We start from the raw sequence: 21,121 nt of genomic DNA, 5'->3' as shown, positions 1-21,121 counted from the left end.
ATTTTGATAGTGGATTGCATTGGCGTTATGCTGTTTAATTTTTTTAACATGGTAGTTTGTGTTTCTATTTGACTACTAGTAGTTTGCTATAAAAATATTTCATTTCTACAGAAAAGAAGAAACTTAGAAGCCGACAGAAGAAATTGAAAGCTTAAGACCTATCCTCTCTGTTGGGGTTCCGTCCCAAAGTGAAATTTTTCTTTAAGTTTATACGCAGAAAATGATTTACTTGACAATATTTTCTAAGGATGTTTATAAAACCAGCTTCTAGATTTACCTTGAAGTCACCTTTTGTTTTTTGTGATGTATTTGTTGCTTTTGAGATACACATCAAGAAAAAATTTGGATTAGAAGTTTTGGATTGTGATCAGTTCGCACCCGTATGTATTGTTTTTCGAGTTTCACTGCTTACTGGTCTCAATGTATGTTAGACTTATATAAATGTAAACTTTTGCTTTTTACATAATAAACCCAGTACTATATTTGAGTTATAAGTTTACGTTAACACGAATGATTCTTAATAGAGTTTTAAGCAATGTACTGAAGCACTTTACATTAGATTAGTTGGCATTTTTTGGGAGTGCTTAATTAATGCTTGACACAACTCACAAGTGCTAATAAAGCCACCATCATTTTCTCCCTTTTGTAGTGATTATATCACTATCATGAATAGTCTAAAGTATTGTGCTTATCACTTGCCTTTTCTCATCCACAAACCATAAAGCGTAAATATTTACATTTCAACTCAATAATCACTTGAAAAATTTTAATAAACAAATGAAAGTCAAAATGAGATTACATGAAAAGCTTGTCATAAACTTTGAAAATTCATACCTTCTAACAACTCCTGTCAAAATGAGATTACATCATAAGCTTGTCCAAACAAATGTGTGTACTACTTCATTAATAATATAAAGTATAAAAAAATGAGATCCCAATAAGAGGACCTCTACAAAGTCATGTTCCTTAGACAAGCCCAATAAACCAAGCAAAACAAATACAACAAAGGCACAAATTTACAATCCATAAGAATCATCTAACTAGCCTCAGAGAGGACTATACAAAAAATGACCAGCAGCACAAAAACAATGCAGTCTTTTAATAAACAAAAACCAACTGCACAAGTTGTACACTAAAACCAGCCACCAAAAAGAGCCCAAAAACCTAGCACTACAACTACAAAAAACTTGCAAATGAACGCAGCCAAAACAAGGAGAAGAAATAGCAGCAGTAGCCAGCAAAACTGCTGATAACTTCCCAACACAGACAGCTCTAGGCCTATAAAAAAAAAAAAAAAAAAAAAAAATTNTAATAATGAAGGAAAAGTACATTGAACCCTCTAGTTACAAAAATTAATATAACCTTCCTTGATTGTCAAAAATAACAGGCTGCTACCCCAGTTAGCCCACGAGGTAATCAAGATTCATGAACACATACAAACTAATGTGGCATGAGAAGTAAAAATTAGAGCTAAATAAAACAAATGATGTGGTAACCATAATCATGCATTAGGTGAAGTCACACTTCACATTTAAATCCAACGTCGGTAATATGTTCAAACCACTAGTCTACGAAACTTTGATGACATTAATGCATTTAATAATGTGCTTACTTGTCTTGCAAATTAGGTACATCCACGATTGTTTTTTTAATTGTCCTTAACATGTGCCTTTAGGGCACACCTTTAGACCACGCTAAATATACTGTTTTCCGTTTGAATGATTCATTGAAAGTAGCTAACCTCTTCACCATTAAACACAATCTGGAAACGATAACAGATAGCATAAATGGTAAAAAGTATATCTTGTGTTAACATGCTTTTAAGGTGCACTTGCATGAAACCATAAAGTTTTACCATAAGTCCCACATACATGCATAACAACTTTACAAAAGTTATTCTCTCAATAACAAAAATGAATAACATACATAATAAGTAGGTTGAACCTTACATCCAATGCTTTAGACTCCAAATGTTGTCTTTTTGCAGTTCTTACACCTTCATCGAAGTAGATTGTCTCCATGTCATACCTATGAAAAATATAATAGCAAACAAAACCAACATCAGAGATTCCAAACAGAGTTGAATCCATGGAATACTCTTAAGACTGTTAGTGTACAATATCCACAATCACTCAGGATAACAGTAGCAGTAAATCATGGCTTCCTCTATGGGTAAAAACATCGCAAATGAGGAGTAGGGATAATCATTTTAGATTAACACTTTAGGAGTTCAGATAAAAAATTTAGAACCTTTACTTTCAGTTAACATCAATTATCATTGAATTCTAAGCAATACATTGAAGTTTGAGGAAGGATAAAATAGATATACAGAAAATTTTCTTTACATATGGCATGGTCTTGGCTGCAGGTAGTCTTACAAGAATGGCCTCAAAGAATATCTTAAATACAAATTCAAGATGCACTTTCATAATTAAAACAAGTCCAATCATATCATTAGACTTGATAATATATCAGAGACAGATGTGAACTTACTCTGAAAGATAAGTATCTAAAATGGAGCTAAGCAGTTTTCCAAATCCTGGGACAGGACCCACTTGAATAACTTCCTCCAAAGCCAACCAACCCTGCAACAAATCAACTAAGTACTGGCTAACAGAGAATATTTCGATCAGAACAGTAATTCCTGCAAGGGAGATGCATGTAAAAAGAACCTTATCGGCGGACAAACGGCGGAGCTTCTCATTGGCAATTTCCTCACACCGAACAGTGGCAACCATTACCTGACGAAAGTTAACAAAATTTTATTAATAAAAAAACATGTGCATATATAATTACTTGAAATTGAAAAATCATAGAACATATACATTAATAATATATATAAAAAAGGAAAAAAAAACACCTTATGGCAGGAAGATCCGGTCCTTGTTTTCTTTATAACTTTCCATACTGCTGTGCCACTAAAAGAAAATCCTGAGGCAGGAACAACTCCTCGTCTATCTCCAGCTAGTCCTCCCGGAGAGGGAATGGAAAAACGCTGCCTCAGTTCAGCAACCTGTATCATGTCAAAATCATAAGCCCCAAGATACCACGTAAGCTATTTTTTCACAAAATGTGATAGTACTTTAATTAGGCCAAGATGCCGCAATGCCAAATATTCGAACACTGATTATTTAGGCCAACATATAAGACTGGAAGAATTCTACAACACATTCCAAACTCAGTTGAACTAGTAAGGTTGTAACCCATAAAATTACGGCTTGATAAAGTTCCCAATCTTATAATAGCTACCTGCTCTTTAAACTGCTCCTCCTTCTCTTCATAGCTAGATAAAGCAGTGACCTCCACTATATGTCAAGTAAGAAATTAAAGAATCTTATGTCAAGTATATATAATTACATAAAAAAAATCAGTCACAGAGAGAATAGAAGAATGTTTACTTACATTAAAAACTCACTGAGAGGAGTACTTTTATGGGCCTCAGGTTTAGGAACTGCATCCCATATCTGTAGAAATCACCTCCTATCAAAATGCTGAAGATAAAATAAACAAAGAATGAACAAACAAAATGGAGCAAACATAAATAAATATACCTTCTGAATGTCTTCTCTTAAAATAGGCTCTAAATATTCAAGCGGAGTCTGCAAGGACAGTCAGAACAGAGATATTGATTCAAAAGAGAGAGAAGTCCTTCCACAAAAAGAATGAAGCGTAAGGGAAATTTAAACTGCAATCACACACCTTTGTTTTATCACGTATAACAAACAGAAGAGTCGTTTTACGTGGGCTAAACAAACGCATCATGACCTATATACATCACAGAAAACCAGAATATTATGTAAAATACTGAAAATATTATCATAAAAACTAAACAGAAAATAAGACATCAACCACAACAACTGGCTAGAGTACCTGGAAAACTGTTTTTAGAAGAGGTTTATTGGCAGCCTGCTCCCGAGACGTATCTGGCACCACCTACACATACATTAAACATCTTAGTAACACTGAACTACAACAAAACTTTTGTGTTTCCACGAGTTTCTGGTGCTTCTAATAGATACATTTAAGAGAAAAGAGAATAGGTCTAAATTTAGACAGTGTCCAGTTCAGATTAATATGAAATTTGGTAAAGAAACAAACTTTGGTACAGCCAACAGAAAAGATGAAAAGAAATTTCGCTGATCTTTTTTTTTTTTTTTTTTCTGGGAACAAAGAAATTAAGATATGTATTCCAAAATTATCCTGATACAGTAGTTGCCAAACATCAAATCGCATAAAACGCTGCTTCCTGGAATAAACAAATAATACCAATGCCTGTTTAGATGTTATATACGTCATCATGTATAAAAGGAAACAAGGGCCAATCATTACCTAGCCAAAGTCACAGTAAAGATAGAAATCATGTACAATATATAGGCGATAGACCAGCAAGTCCAGATTTTAAAAAAACCTGGGCAACCTAGAGAATGGCCAGGCCTAGACTTATTATATGGGTCATTTACAATGATCTATCCTCTATATTCTTTAAGCTCAAAGTCCAAGGCCATTCTCTGTTTTGTAGGAAGCCTGCACTTCTCCATGCAGTCGTTCCAAAACCAGGTTTCTGTCTGTAATGCCAACATTTGCAGCTCTAAATACAATATGAACAGACTACATGTTTATCAGTACAATATCTGCAATTGCCAAAGCAAACAGGCCCTGTTTCTCAAATGCAGTGTCATCCTGAAAAAATAAAAAGATTTGCAGACACCGTTTATGAATGATGAAAACATTTTCCCAAAACTAAGAAAATTTCAGAAAATGACAATAGACAAGCTAGATTATGCAATCAACTTAAGCCTCACAAAGATCATATTAAGTATTTGATCTGAAACGGTTCCCAAGGATTCAAACTTGATAACCCATGAATGAAAATAACAACTTGAAGATAGCAAGGACTTCAATTCTGGATTTGCCATTACAAATAAAACAAGTACATGATCCCTCTATAAACTGTTAACCGACTTCAGCCCTAATTTAGAGCAAGGAAATATCACACAACTCAGTAACATTGCTAAGTATTCACACCAGCACCTTCCTCTCAAAACATCATCTACCCTTTGGTTTTCAGAGCTAATACTTAAACTAAAATTCAGGAACATAGTTCTGATGTATTTGTGAGTGGACAAGTGTTTGAACATATATGATATTCCTGTAGCTTCTATTAACACCTATGGCTTATTACTCATTTGACAGCCAAATAGAACTGCAGAAAGACTAAGAGCTTATGCTAAACAAGCCCCTTCACAGCAAACATACCCATTTCCATTATAAATTGAATTTCAACCAAGTAAAATAGCAACAAAGCTATTACCTCGCCTCTTTCCCTCCCTCAGTTCCCTCTAAATCCATGGCAATAGTGAAAGCTCAATGCCAACACACTTCGCTAACCAAATTCCCTTAGTTGTCTGACTCCTGCCCAAAACCCCAAAACAAAACAGAAAAAAAAAATGATCTCCCAACTCTCAAATAAAGCTGCAAAATAACAGCACTAGAGAAAGGAAAAAAAAAAAAACACCAACCTTCCTCTAAATGCATCCATCTCTCTAAAATTCGTATGGAAAAAGATGTTCAATAGAGTACTTTTCCCTGTTCGCCATTCACCGAAACACAACATAAACCCAATTTAAACCGAAACAGAGCATTAATTCATAATAAACGTTACATTAACTAGAAATAAATAAAAAAATCGAACTTAACATTTAGAACCTAACATTGAACGGTAACGTTACAGGGCCAGCAACTAATCAAAACTTAAGTCAAATCCGTGAAAAACCTACAGCAAACAAAACTAACAAATGAAATTGGAGATACATACCCTACTTTGTGGGCCATGATGGCGACGACGGCATAGGAGAGGCCGCAATCGGCGAGCTTGGTGGTACACAAAGTGTCGAGGCCTTCGACATTGAAGTTGCCGACCGTCGATGAGTTGCGTGGACAAGGAGTCTTCGGCCATAAGGAAGTGAAATTCTAGGGTTTCAATTGAAGAAAAGAAATAAAATGAAATTAAAAAATTAAGAAATTTGGAAGGGAGTAAGTGAAGAGAATGGAGTAGAGATGAAGTAAAGGAGAAGGACAGCCGTCGTTTGTTGCAGAGAGAAATCTTAGGAGATACGTGGCATTCTCAAGTTGTGACAGGCTATTTATGTCATTTTATTTTTATTCTATGGAATGTTCTTGGTGCTTTTGGTTTATTATTTTGGATAGGATTTTAGGAATAATATTGGGTGTTGAATAGGGGAGTATTACGAGGTAAAATTCTAAAACCCCTAGGTTTGCTAATTTAATTAATACCCCAATATATAATTTTTGTAAAATGATAAAAACACCCCACCACCCGCATGCCAGATTCGCCACCACCGCCAGAATCTGGCCAGAAAATTGTATTCGATACGGACCGGTCGGATTTGTGACGTAATGCGTCGATATGGCATTTTCTGGTGTATCTGGCCGAAAAAGGTCAAATCTACGGCCAGATGTGGCCGTCACGACCGAAAAAGTCCATCTTTGGCCGTTAGCAATGGCCAAAGATATGGTCGTCGTTGTCATCAACGACAGCCAGATCGGTGAATTACTGGCCTTCTTTGGTAGTGGGTAGGCCGTTAACAGATTCCAACTCTCACCGACGTGGTGGTCGGAATCTAGCGAGTATAGGTTTAGGGGGTGTTTTTGTTACTTTTTAAACTTTTTTCTAGGGGTATTTAATAAAATAATAAACTTAAAGGGTCTAAAAATAATTAAAAATATAAAATATTTCTCAAATAATATGCCAAACATATTTAGAGATAGGATTGGGAATATGGATATAATATAGATTTATCATCATCGTAATCGTAATCATAAAATCTCAATTATTTAATTTAATGAATATTAAAAATAATACACGTGTAAATTTGAAATATTTTGCATTATTTGCACATGTAAATTACGTAAAAGAAAACAACAGGCTTTCCTTATAAATTAATCTTAGTAACGGCCCTACAAATTGACGTCTGCCACGTTTCTATTCGTCATGTTAGTTTCTCAAAACCAAAAAAAAATTATGCTATCTCATAATATTAAGTTATAATTAATCAACTCTCATAATTTTTTAATACACCGAATCGGTACACTACTCCCTATATCCTATATTTCCAAATTTTACCTCCCCAAATTTATCAAAAATTTGTCCTTATTAGAAACCGTAAATCAATTTGTACGAGATTCGAAGTGGGTATCAAAAAGAGAAGACTTCTGGAAATAAAGCTAAGAGTAAAGAGAAACTTAACCGAGATACGAAGAGAGAAGTTTCTTCGTTTCATGGTTTTTTCTTCTCTCTCGGCGGTGGAGGAGCAGTTGAGGCAGAATAGTCATGGAGGAAGAGGACTCGAAGGTGAATGTGAGGGTGGTGGAGATCTTGCTACTCACAAGAACACGCGGCACGTGGAGGAGAGGCAGCTCTGCAACAGATCGACGCTGCGAATGAGGAGATGGTGAGTTTGAGATCCAAGATTGAGGAAGGAAGGGGAAAGACAGAACCAAGAGGAGAGTTGAGGAACTTGAGGAGATAATTGGGTTTATGTCTAAAGAGTATGGTGTAGTTTGAAAAAGAAGGGACAATTTGGCGGGTGGTGGGAGTGGGGACTTTTACGGTAGGGATGATGGTCAAATTGTAATTTCGGATTCACCTCTGAGTTTTTGGCTTCTGCTTCTAAGTTTTGTGCTGGAGAAATAGTGTCTGCAGGTTTGAGCTCTGTTTCATTGATGTAGTTTTGCTCCGAATTTAGGTTTTTAATGTTTCAAGGTTTTGATGCTATTCCAATGTTATACTACAGGATCTGTTTTGGTTTGGTAAAAATATTGTACAAGAAATGGCTAATACCAGCAATTATATTATAAAGTGTTTCTTTGCTCATAATAATCTTGTGACTTTCTATTTTAATTGAAAGTGCTATGAATTGTTTATTACTTGTGGGTAAGAACATAAGATCCATTTTTGCCGTTCTTGAAGTTTTATCCCATAAAGAAAGAAGAGGAACTTGTACAGGATGAACACTAACTGTGGTGGTAGGTCTGTGTTATTCTTCTCTAAACATTCTTTCAATTGCATCTTATAGAGAATGGCTTGTGGTTTGAGTTTGTGGGTTGGATGCTACTGAATTTGGAGGCCGGATTTTAATTAATTAATTAGTGGATTTGAGCTGTAAAACTGTTTTCAACTATTGTGGTAACAGCTTTTAACATCATTATAAGATCTCAAAAACATATTTGGCTATTTAACTGTGACTTTTTCTTAAAAAAGAAAACATTGAAAATGGAGTCAAGACATTATTAAAATAATGAAACACTTTCATAAGCATTTTGAATTATTCATTGTTGAATTGTTAAGCTTTGAGGACAATTCAAGGGGATGAATTTGTTAACTTTGAGGGCGCACACCTTTTCATAACATTTTGATAGTGGATTGCATTGGCGTTATGCTGTTTAATTTTTTTAACATGGTAGTTTGTGTTTCTATTTGACTACTAGTAGTTTGCTATAAAAATATTTCATTTCTACAGAAAGAAGAAACTTAGAAGCCGACAGAGAAATTGAAAGCTTAAGACCTACCTCTCTGTTGGGGTTCCGTCCCAAAGTGAAATTTTTCTTTAAGTTTATACCAGAAAATGATTTACTTGACATATTTTTTCTAGGATGTTTATAAAACCACTTCTAATTTACCTTGAGTCACCTTTTTGTTTTTGGATGTATTTGTTGCTTTTGAGATACACATCAAGAAAATTTGGATTAGAAGTTTTGGATTGTGATCAGTTCGCACCCGTATGTATTTTTTTCGAGTTTCACTGCTTACTGGTCTCATGTATGTTAGACTTATATAAATGTAAACTTTTGCTTTTTACATAATAAACCCAGTACTATATTTAGTTATAAGTTTACGTTAACAGAATGATTCTTAATGAGTTTTAAGCAATGTACGGAAGCACTTTACATTAGATTAGTTGGCATTTTTTGGATGCTTAATTAATGCTTGACACAACTCACAAGTGCTAATAAAGCCACCATCATTTTCTCCTTTTGTAGTGATTATATCACTATCATGAATAGTCTAAAGTATTGTGCTTATCACTTGCCTTTTCTCATCCACAAACCATAAACGTAAATATTTCATTTCAACTCAATAATCACTTGAAAAATTTTAATAACATGAAAGTCAAAATGAATTACTGAAAAGCTTGTCATAAACTTTGAAAATTCATACCTTCTAACAACTCCTGTCAAAATGAGATTACATCATAAGCTGTCCAACACAATGTGTGTACTACTTCATTAATAATATAAAATAAAATGAGTCCCAATAGAGACCTCTACAAGTCTTTTCCTTAGACAAGCCCAATAAACCAAGCAAAACAAATACAACAAAGGCACAAATTTACAATCCTAAAATCATCTAACTAGCCTCAGAAGGACTATACAAAAAATGACCAGCAGCACAAAAACATGCAGTCTTTTAATAAACAAAAACCAACTGCACAATTTGTACACTAAAACCAGCCACCAAGAGCCACAAACCTAGCACTACAACTACAAAAACTTGCAAATGAACGCAGCCAAACAAGGAGAAAATAGCAGCATAGCCACAAAACTGCTGATAACTTCCCAACCACAGACAGCTCTAGGCCTATAAAAAAAAAAAAAAAAAAAAATCCAGCAAAACCAACAACAAAAAGAGGCTTTGCTTCATAGAAAAAGTCCTAGTGAAACAGCTACTAGAGGAACCCAGTCACCAAAATCAAACAGCAGGGTAGCATAATAAGCAACACACACACACTTTAACAGCTGCAACCCCAGTAGCCAGCAAACACACCTGGGCAGCAATCCCATCACCCACCAGCCAAAACCAGCATCACCTGCTGCAGATTTACCACCACCCTTGGAATTATTCATTGAGATCATAGAATTAGTCACTAAACAAAATTTCAAAATTTCAGTATGACAACATTACCTGCACTGATTTGACATATTACTTCAATCAAAAATTTGCATCTACAGGAGATGGCCTGTAAGTGGCTGACACTGTACTGTAATCCTGGGAAATGTAAAGACATGTTCAGTGAAGTCTTCTACATGCCAACAAAATTTAGACAAATATCAACTGATTAACATTAACATTCTAGCTAAGAGCCTCAATGCATGGGCTGAAAAGAAAAAATAGTTCTGGAAACCCTTTTGCCGACACACAACCTTCGTCTCACGACAATGGACTCACACCAATGGAAATCGACGGCGAAGAAGAGAAATTGGAGAAGAAAGTAGAGAAAGCGAAATTGAAATAGCCTTTGTTTCTGGCTCTGTCATTATAGCAAATGACACCACGACAATACTCAAATCAATTACCTCTTGTTTCACAAAATTCTAAATGATAAAGAAGAAATAATATTGTTATATCTGGGAACATAGGGCTGACGTGGCGCCCAGTTAAGTGCGAAAGGTCAGATCTCGGGAAGAGTCTATTGCCATTCTGGTGCAGCTGCGTCGTGTGATCATGGTTGCACCCCACAGCTTGTTTTCGTCAGAATAATGGGTGCACGTCAGGCTAGCAAGGAGTTGTGATGATCCCGCATGTCCAACCTCTACAGCAAATCATGTGAATTACTCTAAACGAAGGATTTGCACGGATCATCCCACCAACTTGCAGATTCAGTGATCATTACCTCAAGGCATCCCACTATAAAATGGGAGCTCCTTTCTCATTAAGGGGATTCGCACTTTTTACTCTGGACAAAACTCTCTCTCTCTAGAAAAGACAGTCTTTGATACCTTGTATCATCAGTGTAAAGTCAGTCATCTAAAGCGACCTGACCATTATCATTAATAAAAACATCAATGGACGTAGGATTTGCTTCCTTAACATCCGAACCACTTTAAAACTCATTTCTCACTGCATTTAGTGTCATTTTCCTTTCCATTCACGTGTGTCTTTTGGGCCAACCCAACATTTCACACGTGCATTTCGTTGGTGTCAAAATCACGCATCAACAGTTTGACGCTAGAAGGAGGGCTGAAAGTAGTGTTCATCCTTCATCAGGAGAATCTCCAACCTACCGGTCCTACAGCAACAAATGGCCTGCCAAGCAAAACCTGAGCAAACCAACCAGGGTGCTGAGGGACTCCCCCAAGTTCAGGGGCACACCTCTTCCAGAAAAACTTCAGCCCCGTAAAATGCTGCAGGAGATATCCCGTCAAGTTCACAGCTTGACCCTGTTATTAGAAGCTACCGGGAGAGATTTGACAATACTCTCCAGACGGTCAACCGAATGCTGGACCATTTGGACCAAGGCGTGCCATCCAAGTCAGCTGCGGCGGTGCAACCGCCAAAAAGGCCTGCAGGTCGTGCGAAAGAGCAGCAAAGGGAAATAGCCCGTGCCGCGAGCACTGCAGCGTGTAGACGAAAAGGTAAACAAGTGGCAAAAAGCAAGCCCATGGGCTCCAAAGGGCCAGCAAATTCCGACCGCGTCCCAAGCAGAATACCAGTGTCATTGAGACTCGGTGAAAGGACGCAGCCCGAGCTGTCCCAAGCCACGTCGCAAGAGCACACCCATAAAAGTACTGGTCAGAGCGATTCCTATCACCACCAGTAAAACGATCCTGATCGTCACCGTGCGAGAGGGTCCCACACTTTGCGGGGTGGTTCTTACCATTGCGAAGGTCATGAAAATACCCCGCACCCTTCATCGCCATCACACGCCTCTAGTCGGCGTGTGTCGAGAGTGGTCAGAATAGCTGGCCAAGGCGAAGAGGAACCCGACCTTTGAACTTTCCTTAACCGTAATCGCGAGGGTTGAACTCGCATGGGTGAAAGCAATCCCCAAGCGGCTCCATTGTCACAAATTGAGGAGCTGCAACGAGCTCTAGATAGACTGCGAGCTCAGCAAAACGAGCAGGGGCTGGTCGCATCTGCGTCCCCCTTCTCTACCGAAGTGTTAGCCGCTTCTCTCCCACCATGATTCAGGATGCCCGACATGCAGGCATTTGATGGGAACTCCGACCCGTAGGATCATTTGTATGAATTTAACGACCTGATGGAGCTTCACCAGGTCTCAAATCTAGCAAAATGCCGTTGTTTGGCAGTGACCTTAACCTCCCATGCCAAACGGTGGTTCAGGTCGCTCCCAGTAGGATCGATCAGTTCATGGCCTCAGACAAGCGCGACGTTCCTAAGGCATTTTCAAGCAAATCGGAAGTTCTCGATGCCTTTGAGCTACCTTAGCAATATAAGGCAAGAAAGGGATGAATCCCTCCAGTCCTACATTGACCGTTTCCATAGAGAACTCAACAAGGTGGCTCATACTCCTGAAGAGTCTGTTCGGATTCTCATCATAGCTGAAGTCCATCTACAGACCGACCTGTGGAAAGAATTACAGGTTGAGGACGATGTTTCCCTCACTGGATTCTATAATCTCGTTGAGAAGTACCTCAGAATAGAAAATTCAATGGCGGCACTCTAACGTCGCAACCACGGTGCTTCAGGCAGTGCACCTGGTCGGCGGGATAGTAGAAGAGCTGATTGTAGGGGGGACGCAGACGATCAGCGAAAAGGGAAGAAACCTCGTTACGAGCCCAAAAAGTCCTACGCCCCTGTCCCGCGTTGCGACCGCGACAGAAACCAATATACTCCACTGAACGCTTCTGTATCGGCTATTCTCGATAAATCCGAGGAGGCCAGCCTGCTCGGAGAGCCCGAGCCTATAAAAACTCCAGCGACAGCTAGAAATAATAAAAAATATTGTCGCTATCATCAGGACAATGGGCACCATACCGATGAATGCCGAGCTCTCAAGCAGGCGATTGAAAACCTTATCAAGCAAGGACATTTCAAGGAGTATATTGATGGCTCTGCTCCCCCACAAGAGAAAAATCAAGGGGAGTCAAGTAAGAAGCGCCACGATCAGAAAGGTGTGTGCACCCTCAATTTAATTTTCGGGGGACTGCACTTCGCGGGAAACTTGCGAGAAACTCGCGAGGTGCCCAAGAAAGGTATGCTCGCGAGGCGCACCACGAGCCCATTAGAGCGGTGAGCATGGCATATCGACCACAGAAGGTTCGCGGAGAGGAGGAAATTTCCTTCTCCGAAAAAGATGCGGCCTGGCTACATCATCCTTACGAAGATGCCCTTGTGATAACGCCCCTCATAGGGCGCCATAATGTCCAGAGGATATTAGTAGATAACGGAAGTGCTGTGAACATCCTGTTCTCTTCAACTTTCGAAAGAATGAATTTGGACGAGGCAGACCTGAAACCTGCCTCGTTCCCTCTATATGGCTTCACAAGGGACCACCTGCTCCCCAAGGGCACAATCTCACTCCCAGTCACGTTGGGTGACTTCGACAAAGTGACCAGAGTAATTGAGTTCTTGGTAATGGATTGCCCATCCGCCTTTAATGGAATTCTGGGGCAACATCTGCTGAGACACTTCAAGGCGGTCACTTCAGTATACCATTTGAAAATGAGGTTCCCCACCCCGACGGGGATTGGGGAAGTTAGCGTGTCTCAGCGCGTAGCTCGGGACTGCTATGTGAAAGCAGTTCAGATGGCGTGCAAAGGCAAAGGCACTTCGCGCGGCGATCACAACTAGACAATGGCGATCAGCCGAATAGAGCCACAACCTAGCCCAACCAAGGATAATATAGATCCTCGCATTCAGGAATGCCCTTCCAATGGGCTAGTTAAGGACCTGACTGAAGTGCTGGTCGACCAAACTGAACTAAGCAGGGTGCTAAGGATTGGTAAAAATCTCAATCCCCAGCTCGCTACTGACCTAACCAATTTCCTCAGGGAAAACATCGATGTGTTCGCATGGTCATAGGCAGATATGGTCGGGATCAGCCCGAATGTTATTTGCCATGCATTAAACATCGACAATGAAGCCAGGCCAGTTCGCCAAAAGAGGAGAGCGATGGACCCGGAGCGATATGCTGCCTTGAAGCTTGAGGTGGATAACCTCCTCCGAAATGAGTCCGTCCAAGAAGCACCTCTATCCGACCTGGGTTGCCAACCCAGTTCTAGTAAAGAAGCCTAACGGCAAATGGCAGACCTGCGTCGACTTCAACGACCTCAACAAGTCGTGTCCGAAGAACAGTTTCCCCCTGCCAAGAATTAACCAGCTCGTGGATGCCACCTTGGGGCACGAGCTGCTAAGTTTTATGGATGCGTACTCGGGATACAATCAAATTCCAATGTATGGGCCAGACGAAGAGCATACATCTTTTATTACAGATCGAGGACTATACTGCTACAAAGTTTTGCCCTTCGGCCTCAAGAACGCTGGTGCAACTTACCAGTGACTAGTTAACTGGATGTTCTCCGAACAGATAGGCAGATCGATGGAGGTCTACATAGACGACATGCTGGTGAAGTCCCATGTCGCTTCAGATCATGTAACTCATCTCGCTGAGATGTTCGGCATCCTCCGGCAGTACCGAATGAAGTTTAACCCCCTCAAATGTTCATTCGGAGTATCCTCGGGAAAATTCCTAGGATACATGGTTAACCAGCGGGGAATTGAGATCAAACCCGAAAAGATCCAAGCTCTCCTCGATATGAAGAGCCCAACCAACAAAAAACAGGTTATGAGCCTGAACGGGCGTATAGCGGCGCTAAGTCGCTTCATATCAAGGCTAACAGATCGTTGCTTGCCATTCTTTAATTTACTCAAGGTCAATAAGAAGTTCGAATGGACTCCCAAGTGCAAACAGGCCTTCCAGAGAATAAAGGAACACCTCGGGAAGCCACCACTTCTGTCCAAACCTCTCTCACAAGAGATCCTCCTTTTGTACCTGTCCGTCTCGCAGTTCGCGGTCAGTGTAGCTCTGGTTTAGGAAGAGAATGGAACGCAATGGCCAGTATATTACACGAGCAAGCGTCTGTTGGATGCCGAGATGCGGTATCCGAAAATGGAGCGATTAGCCTATGCCCTGCTGATCGCTTCTCGAAAGCTACGACCTTACTTTCATGCCCATATAGTTCACGTATTGACTAATTACCCGCTCAGGCAGGTCTTCCAAAAACCGGAGGCGTCGGAAAAATTGCTCAAATGGGTCATGGAACTCAGCCAGTTCGATCTCCATTACAAACCAAGAGCAGCTATTAAAGGGTAGGCTGTTGCCGACTTTATCTCAGAGTTCTCGCATCATCCAGTGAACGAGTCGGAACAGCTGTAAAACCCCCCTCCAATCAGGTATCCTCTGAATATCGCTCAATGAGAATCCCAAGGATACATGTCTGGAGAACAAGTTGTATTTAGAAAAATATGTGCAAGGATAATAATAATAATATCCAAAACATGCATATAAAATGTCGCGCAGGATCCAAACTTAAAATTTACAAACTTTAAGAAATTACATAATCAAAACATATTTATAGGGTGGAAGCTTCCAAAGGTATTTCACAAATATTTATCATTTACATCATTTACATCAAGATAAAAACATCGAGATGACAATAAATCATCTCCCCTCAGGTGTAGTCCTGCTGTCTCTAGCATCGCTCAGTAAGGAATGATCCGTTTCATTCTAAATGTACTATTTGATCTTTATTTAAACATATTTATTAACACATCACTTATCTTTTACATCTAGGGATACTTCCCCTTTTATTACTAATTCATATGCTTTTCATCATTTTATCCCATGGCTATATAAACATCAATGTGTACACATACAAATAAGTATGTAAACATAGTACACACACATCACATATCATGACATAACATCTAAAATCATCTAACATGAGTATAAATCATCTCATGATGTAAATAACATCATAACTCATGTAATGCAACTAAATGCATATGAAACATTTAACGTCTAGCCGATCGGACCTTTCTTAGCATCTTAAGCACTTCATATCATCTAGCCTCAAATTTCATCTAGAGCTCATATCATCGGGAGGCGTGCTTACGCGTTATTTAGCATCTAAAGCATATATTCATCTTTCCTCAACCGGTATACGAGGATATGCTTACGCGTTTTCCATCATGTCTATATTCATCTCTATCATGTCCATTTGCATCTCTAACATTTATGGCAATAATACATATTTGGTGAGCTTAATACTTTTAATTCATCTATGGATTATCAACTCATTTACATTACCTCTTGCTCACCATACATCATCTTAAAAAAATGTTTATATTGCATCTTCATGCCATTTCATAACATTAATCATGTATTGATATCAGACCATGTATATCTTTCAAAACTAACTAACTAATGGGAAACATTAGTACATGGCATACTTACAATAATACATTAATAATCAATTCATAATCATAAGAATTGATCATGTTAATCTTAAACTTTAATAAACTAGTTTACACTTCAGGCCATTTCCATCTATTTCTCAAATGAATTGGCTCTTGGCATAAACATAAAAGTTATAGGTCTATGTCTTAGCTTTCTAATGCTTCAAGAATCATCTCTTAGATTTTATAACTCAAGTTATGGTCGAAATACTGAAGCAGGGTTAGCAAAACCCTAAGCTCACTAAATCCGAATTTTCATATTAACTATGCCACATCAATTCCTATTAACATTAACCAATAGGTAACTTTGGATCAAATAAACCTCCCTTAATAATCTTTAACATCTTAAAGGAAGTGTAAAATCTCATTCCCATAATCATCCATTGTTGCTAAACATGGTAAACAAATGCAAACAACACCTCAACACTTCTAATAGAACCATTCAACACCATGGGGCCCCATACTACAAGTTTTGCAACAATCAAATCCACATTTCATTTTCTTCATCAAACATAAAAACTCATAAAACATAAATAGCCATAACCTCATGTATAATGAATTCAAAGCAATAAGTAGAATAAATGGTTCAACTACACTTGCATCAACTAATTCTATGCCTTAAAGCCTTAATTTAAGGTTTTAAAAAATCTACAAACCCTAGCATAACCCTAAAGTCATGGGAGGTTCTTCCTTACCTTTTTAAAGACTTCCTTCAACAAATCCTTTGCCTTTGACTTCTTTACACTTAATCCTACATATATAATATTATACCTCAACCATACCTCAAATCTTCAAATCACATCAAAACAAAGTTTTAATCCTTACCTTAAACCCTTCAAATTGAAGATCCAGGGTCCTATCTTGTTTCCTTGAAAAATGTAAGCAAAACTCCTTTAAAACTTAGAGAAAGAAAGCTTGTTTCATGGAAGATTTGAGAGAAAAGAAGAAAGGCTCTCTCCTTTGGCTTGAACGAATTTCATTATTTATAGGAAAATATTTCATTATTTTCCAAAATATACAATTGGCCCAATTATTTAATTGTATAACTCATAAGTCCTTATTCTTATATAAGGGCATTTTGGTAATTTCACACTAGACATAATTATTACTTAAATAATGCCATTAAATGCAATGAAGCTACTCATCCTTGACTTTTTTATGCTTATCCATAGGCAAATAACCATTTGCCTAAGCTTTTTATGGATAATGATTCATAACGTTCCAAATGAATTGACTATTTTGCCCTTAGTTAGATTTTGCTTTTTAACAAAAATTAACATTTAAGGACTATTTTGAGTTAAGAACATACCTTTGACATCTTGGGTATTACAATAGCCCAACGAAGTCATCCAGGAAACTGTTCAAAATCTCTCGAAGTGGACCCTCTACGTCAATGGATCATCGAACAGAAAGAGGGGTAGAGCAGGCCTTCTCTGTTGAGTCCCGAAGGGGCCCGCATTCATGGCATTCTCCAGTTCGGTTTCAAAGCAACTAATAATGAGGTCGAGTATGAAGCTCTGCTCGCTGGACTCAGGTTGGACAGGGAAAGGGGTGCAACCGCGATCAGCATCTATAGTGAACCATGCTGGTTGTTAACCAGATTTTGGGAGAGTATCAAGCCAAGGAAGATAACATTATCAATTATCTGAAGAAAGCTAAGGCCGCACCGAGCCGTTCAAGCACTTCGCTATCACTCAGATCCCTGGAGAAAACAATTATGTGGCGGACGCCTTGGCTAGGATAACCTCATCATTAGACTCGGATGCACCAGAGAGCATCCCTGTTCGATTCATTGAAATCCCCAGTATCAGCCCAATCGACACCCGTGAATGTAATAGGTTCGGACTCATGGATGACCCCTATTATCGGGATCTCAAGGGTGGAATCTTATCTGACGATAAGGTCGAGGCAAGGGTTCTATGGTGTTGTCGTAGGCAACCAAGATTAAAAACCTTCCTAACCTAACTACTGAACGTGAAATAGGGTAAGCAAGAGTCGATCCCACGAAGAGTGTCTAGCCGAATGTTCTATGATGTGAATAAGGCCGGGGGGTTTTGAGTAAAATAGAAAACAATCTTAGCCAAAAACAAAAACAAAAACAAAAACAAAAAACAAAAACAAAAACAATTCAATTGAAATCAATTAATATAACGAAACTTGGTCTCCGTCAACATCCACCATCGGAATCTTACAACTGATCATTGATGCAAAAGTAAATCAATTCTTACTTGAATATCACCGTTGGAACTATTTTCCTATCTCTCCTTAATTGTAATTAATTAGAAAACAAGCGATCTTAATTAATCTTACCATTAAACAACCCTAGACAAGCGCTAAAGATTTAATCTAATGGCAGCCTTAAGAATTAGAGAAATCAATGAAGCTAAACAACACAAACACAAGCGGTTGTATTTAATTTAGTTGAATTTTCTTCTTAAGATTACTAATTCCTAACGTAGCAAATTATTAACCCTAATTGCTTCACAAGTTAGAGGGATCAAACAATTACGGATTTGATATCAAACTTAGTAGTAGATTACAACAAATAATACATAGTAGGCCTCCTAGTAATTAAATGCATCAATCATGAAGATATGCACAGAACAACATTCAATACTTAAACACGAAAATTGAACACTAAAATAAAATAGATTAGATCTCACAGTTGGTTGATTCTGAGGCCTCCGTTTCCGAGGACCAAGTTACAAAAGTTTTAGCCGCTCATGGCCATAATCAAAACTCAAAAGAGAAAATTGCAGAGAAGAGAAAAGAGAGGCGTGGTCCCCCTCAAAAACCCTAATCTCATTCCTTTAGCAAAAATCCAGTTCAAGTATTTGAATCCCACTCAATCTCCTAAAAGAAATATTCTAATATCCTAAAATAACATTAATCCTAATTTGATTCTAATTAATTTAAAATAAGATAGAGTCCTAAAATAAAATAGGAAAGTGGTGATTTTGACTGTAACTTTCGTGCCACATGTCCTCAAATCTTCCAATAATAAACTGCCCAATTGATTTGCATGACAAGGCAGAATGCTCCAGGACATCCAGTGCAGATGCGTCAACTTCAAGCTCGATTACAACCTTGATGCAGTGAGTATCTCTCCAAACTAAAAACATGAACGTTGTAGATATATTTCTTAGAGTTCCACAGAATTTTGAATCATCTCAATCGGAGCTCGGATGAGAGAGTTATGCCTAGATTACGAAATAACGTCGAAACTGTCCGAATTCACTTAATTAGTTTCGTTTTGCAATTAACGCCTCCGTTTGCATCCTAAATCAAAATAGAATAATAATGAGTACATTTAGGCAACAAATACGTATAAAATACTAAACATTAAGGGGGGTAAATATGACATTTTGCATTCCCATCATTCTACGAATGAGATCTGCTCGCTACACCCTCATCAGAGACCAGCTTTACAAGCGAGGGTTTAGTGCCCCTCTCCTCTGATGTGTGACCAGCGAAGAAGCAGATTATATCATGTGCGAGATACATGAAGGGATCTGCGGTAATCACACCGCCGCGCGATCTCTTGCGAACAAGGTTGTTCGTCAAGGGTACTATTGGCTCCGAATCCAAGATGGCGCCTACAACTTTGTCAAAAGGTGTGATAAGTGCCAGCGATTTGCGAATATATCGCGAGCTCCCTCTCACAAACTGGTAACCATGACTAGCCCATGGCCTTTCTCCATGTGGGGGATCGATCTCATCGGTCCCATGGCAATCGGTAAAGGGGGAGTCAAATATGTCGTGGTCGCGGTAGATTACTTCACCAAATGGGTGGAAGCTGAACTGCTAGCCGCGGTCACGACCAGAAAGCTGAAGGACTTTGTTTTCAAGAATATTGTGTACCGCTATGGAATTCCTCATACCCTCATCTCGGATAATGGGAAACAGTTCGACAACGAGGAATTCAAACAATTTTGTGACGAGCTGGGCATCTATAAAAAGTTTGCCTCAGTAGCAAGGCCACAAGCAAATGGCCAAGTTGAAGCTGTCAACAAAACCATCAAGCACGCTCTGAAGGCCAAACTTGGCGCAGCCAAAGGGAATTGGGCTGACGACCTCCCTAAAAGCCTATGGGCATACAGAACTACTTCAAGAACCTCCACCTCAGAAACACCTTTTTCGCTAGCATACGGATGCGAAGTGATAATCCCTGTAGAGGTGGGAACTGGTTCACTTCGGAGGGACTTGTACAATGAGGCCGACAACAAAGCACTTATGAGAGCAAGCCTAGACCTTGTTGAAGAACATGGTAGTAAGACATCGCTAAGGATAGCAGCTTATCAGCAACACGCGAAGAGGTTCTTTGATTCGAAGGTCAGGCGAAGAGACTTCCAGGTCGGTGACCTTGTGCTAAAGGAAGTTCTTCTCGGTACCAGGGAACCAAGTGCGGGAGTTTTAGGACCAAACTGGGAAGGTCCATACCGCATCGACAAAGTGATAAGACCGGGGACTTGTCATCTCAAAAGGCTAAACGGTTCCAAGGTACCGCGAGCTTGGAATGCTGAGCACTTTCGACCATACTATCAGTAATTCCGAACTCAGTTTTCCTTGTAAATTAACTTGCAATTTGTGTAAATAATTCCCTTGTAAAGTGTCATTTTGTTCGCATGTAATCTTGTTCGTGTGAATGTGTTATGTCATCACACTTGTTTCAGTAAATGTAAGCAATCAGGAAGTACTCATGTATAATAAAGCGAACAAAAATTGTAAAAGCAGAAATGTATTTCATTAATGTGGAGTACAACAGGCAAAATGACATAACTAGAAGCCCTAATCCGACTCCTAGATGGCCGACCTCGTCGTCCTAGGCTAGTCGACTGAGGG

At 38.9% G+C, this 21,121-nt stretch overlaps 1 pseudogene; it reads right to left on the bottom strand.

Moving 5' to 3' along the window:
• Positions 1-1,396: 1,396 nt before the first annotated feature.
• Positions 1,397-5,956, bottom strand: LOC116128281 (annotated as a pseudogene).
• Between the last annotated feature and the right edge of the window lie 15,165 nt (positions 5,957-21,121).

This window comes from Pistacia vera, unplaced genomic scaffold (assembly GCF_008641045.1).
Source record: "Pistacia vera cultivar Batoury unplaced genomic scaffold, PisVer_v2 Contig199, whole genome shotgun sequence".
Lineage (NCBI taxonomy): Eukaryota > Viridiplantae > Streptophyta > Magnoliopsida > Sapindales > Anacardiaceae > Pistacia > Pistacia vera.
This window is presented reverse-complemented; position numbering and strand designations above follow the sequence as displayed.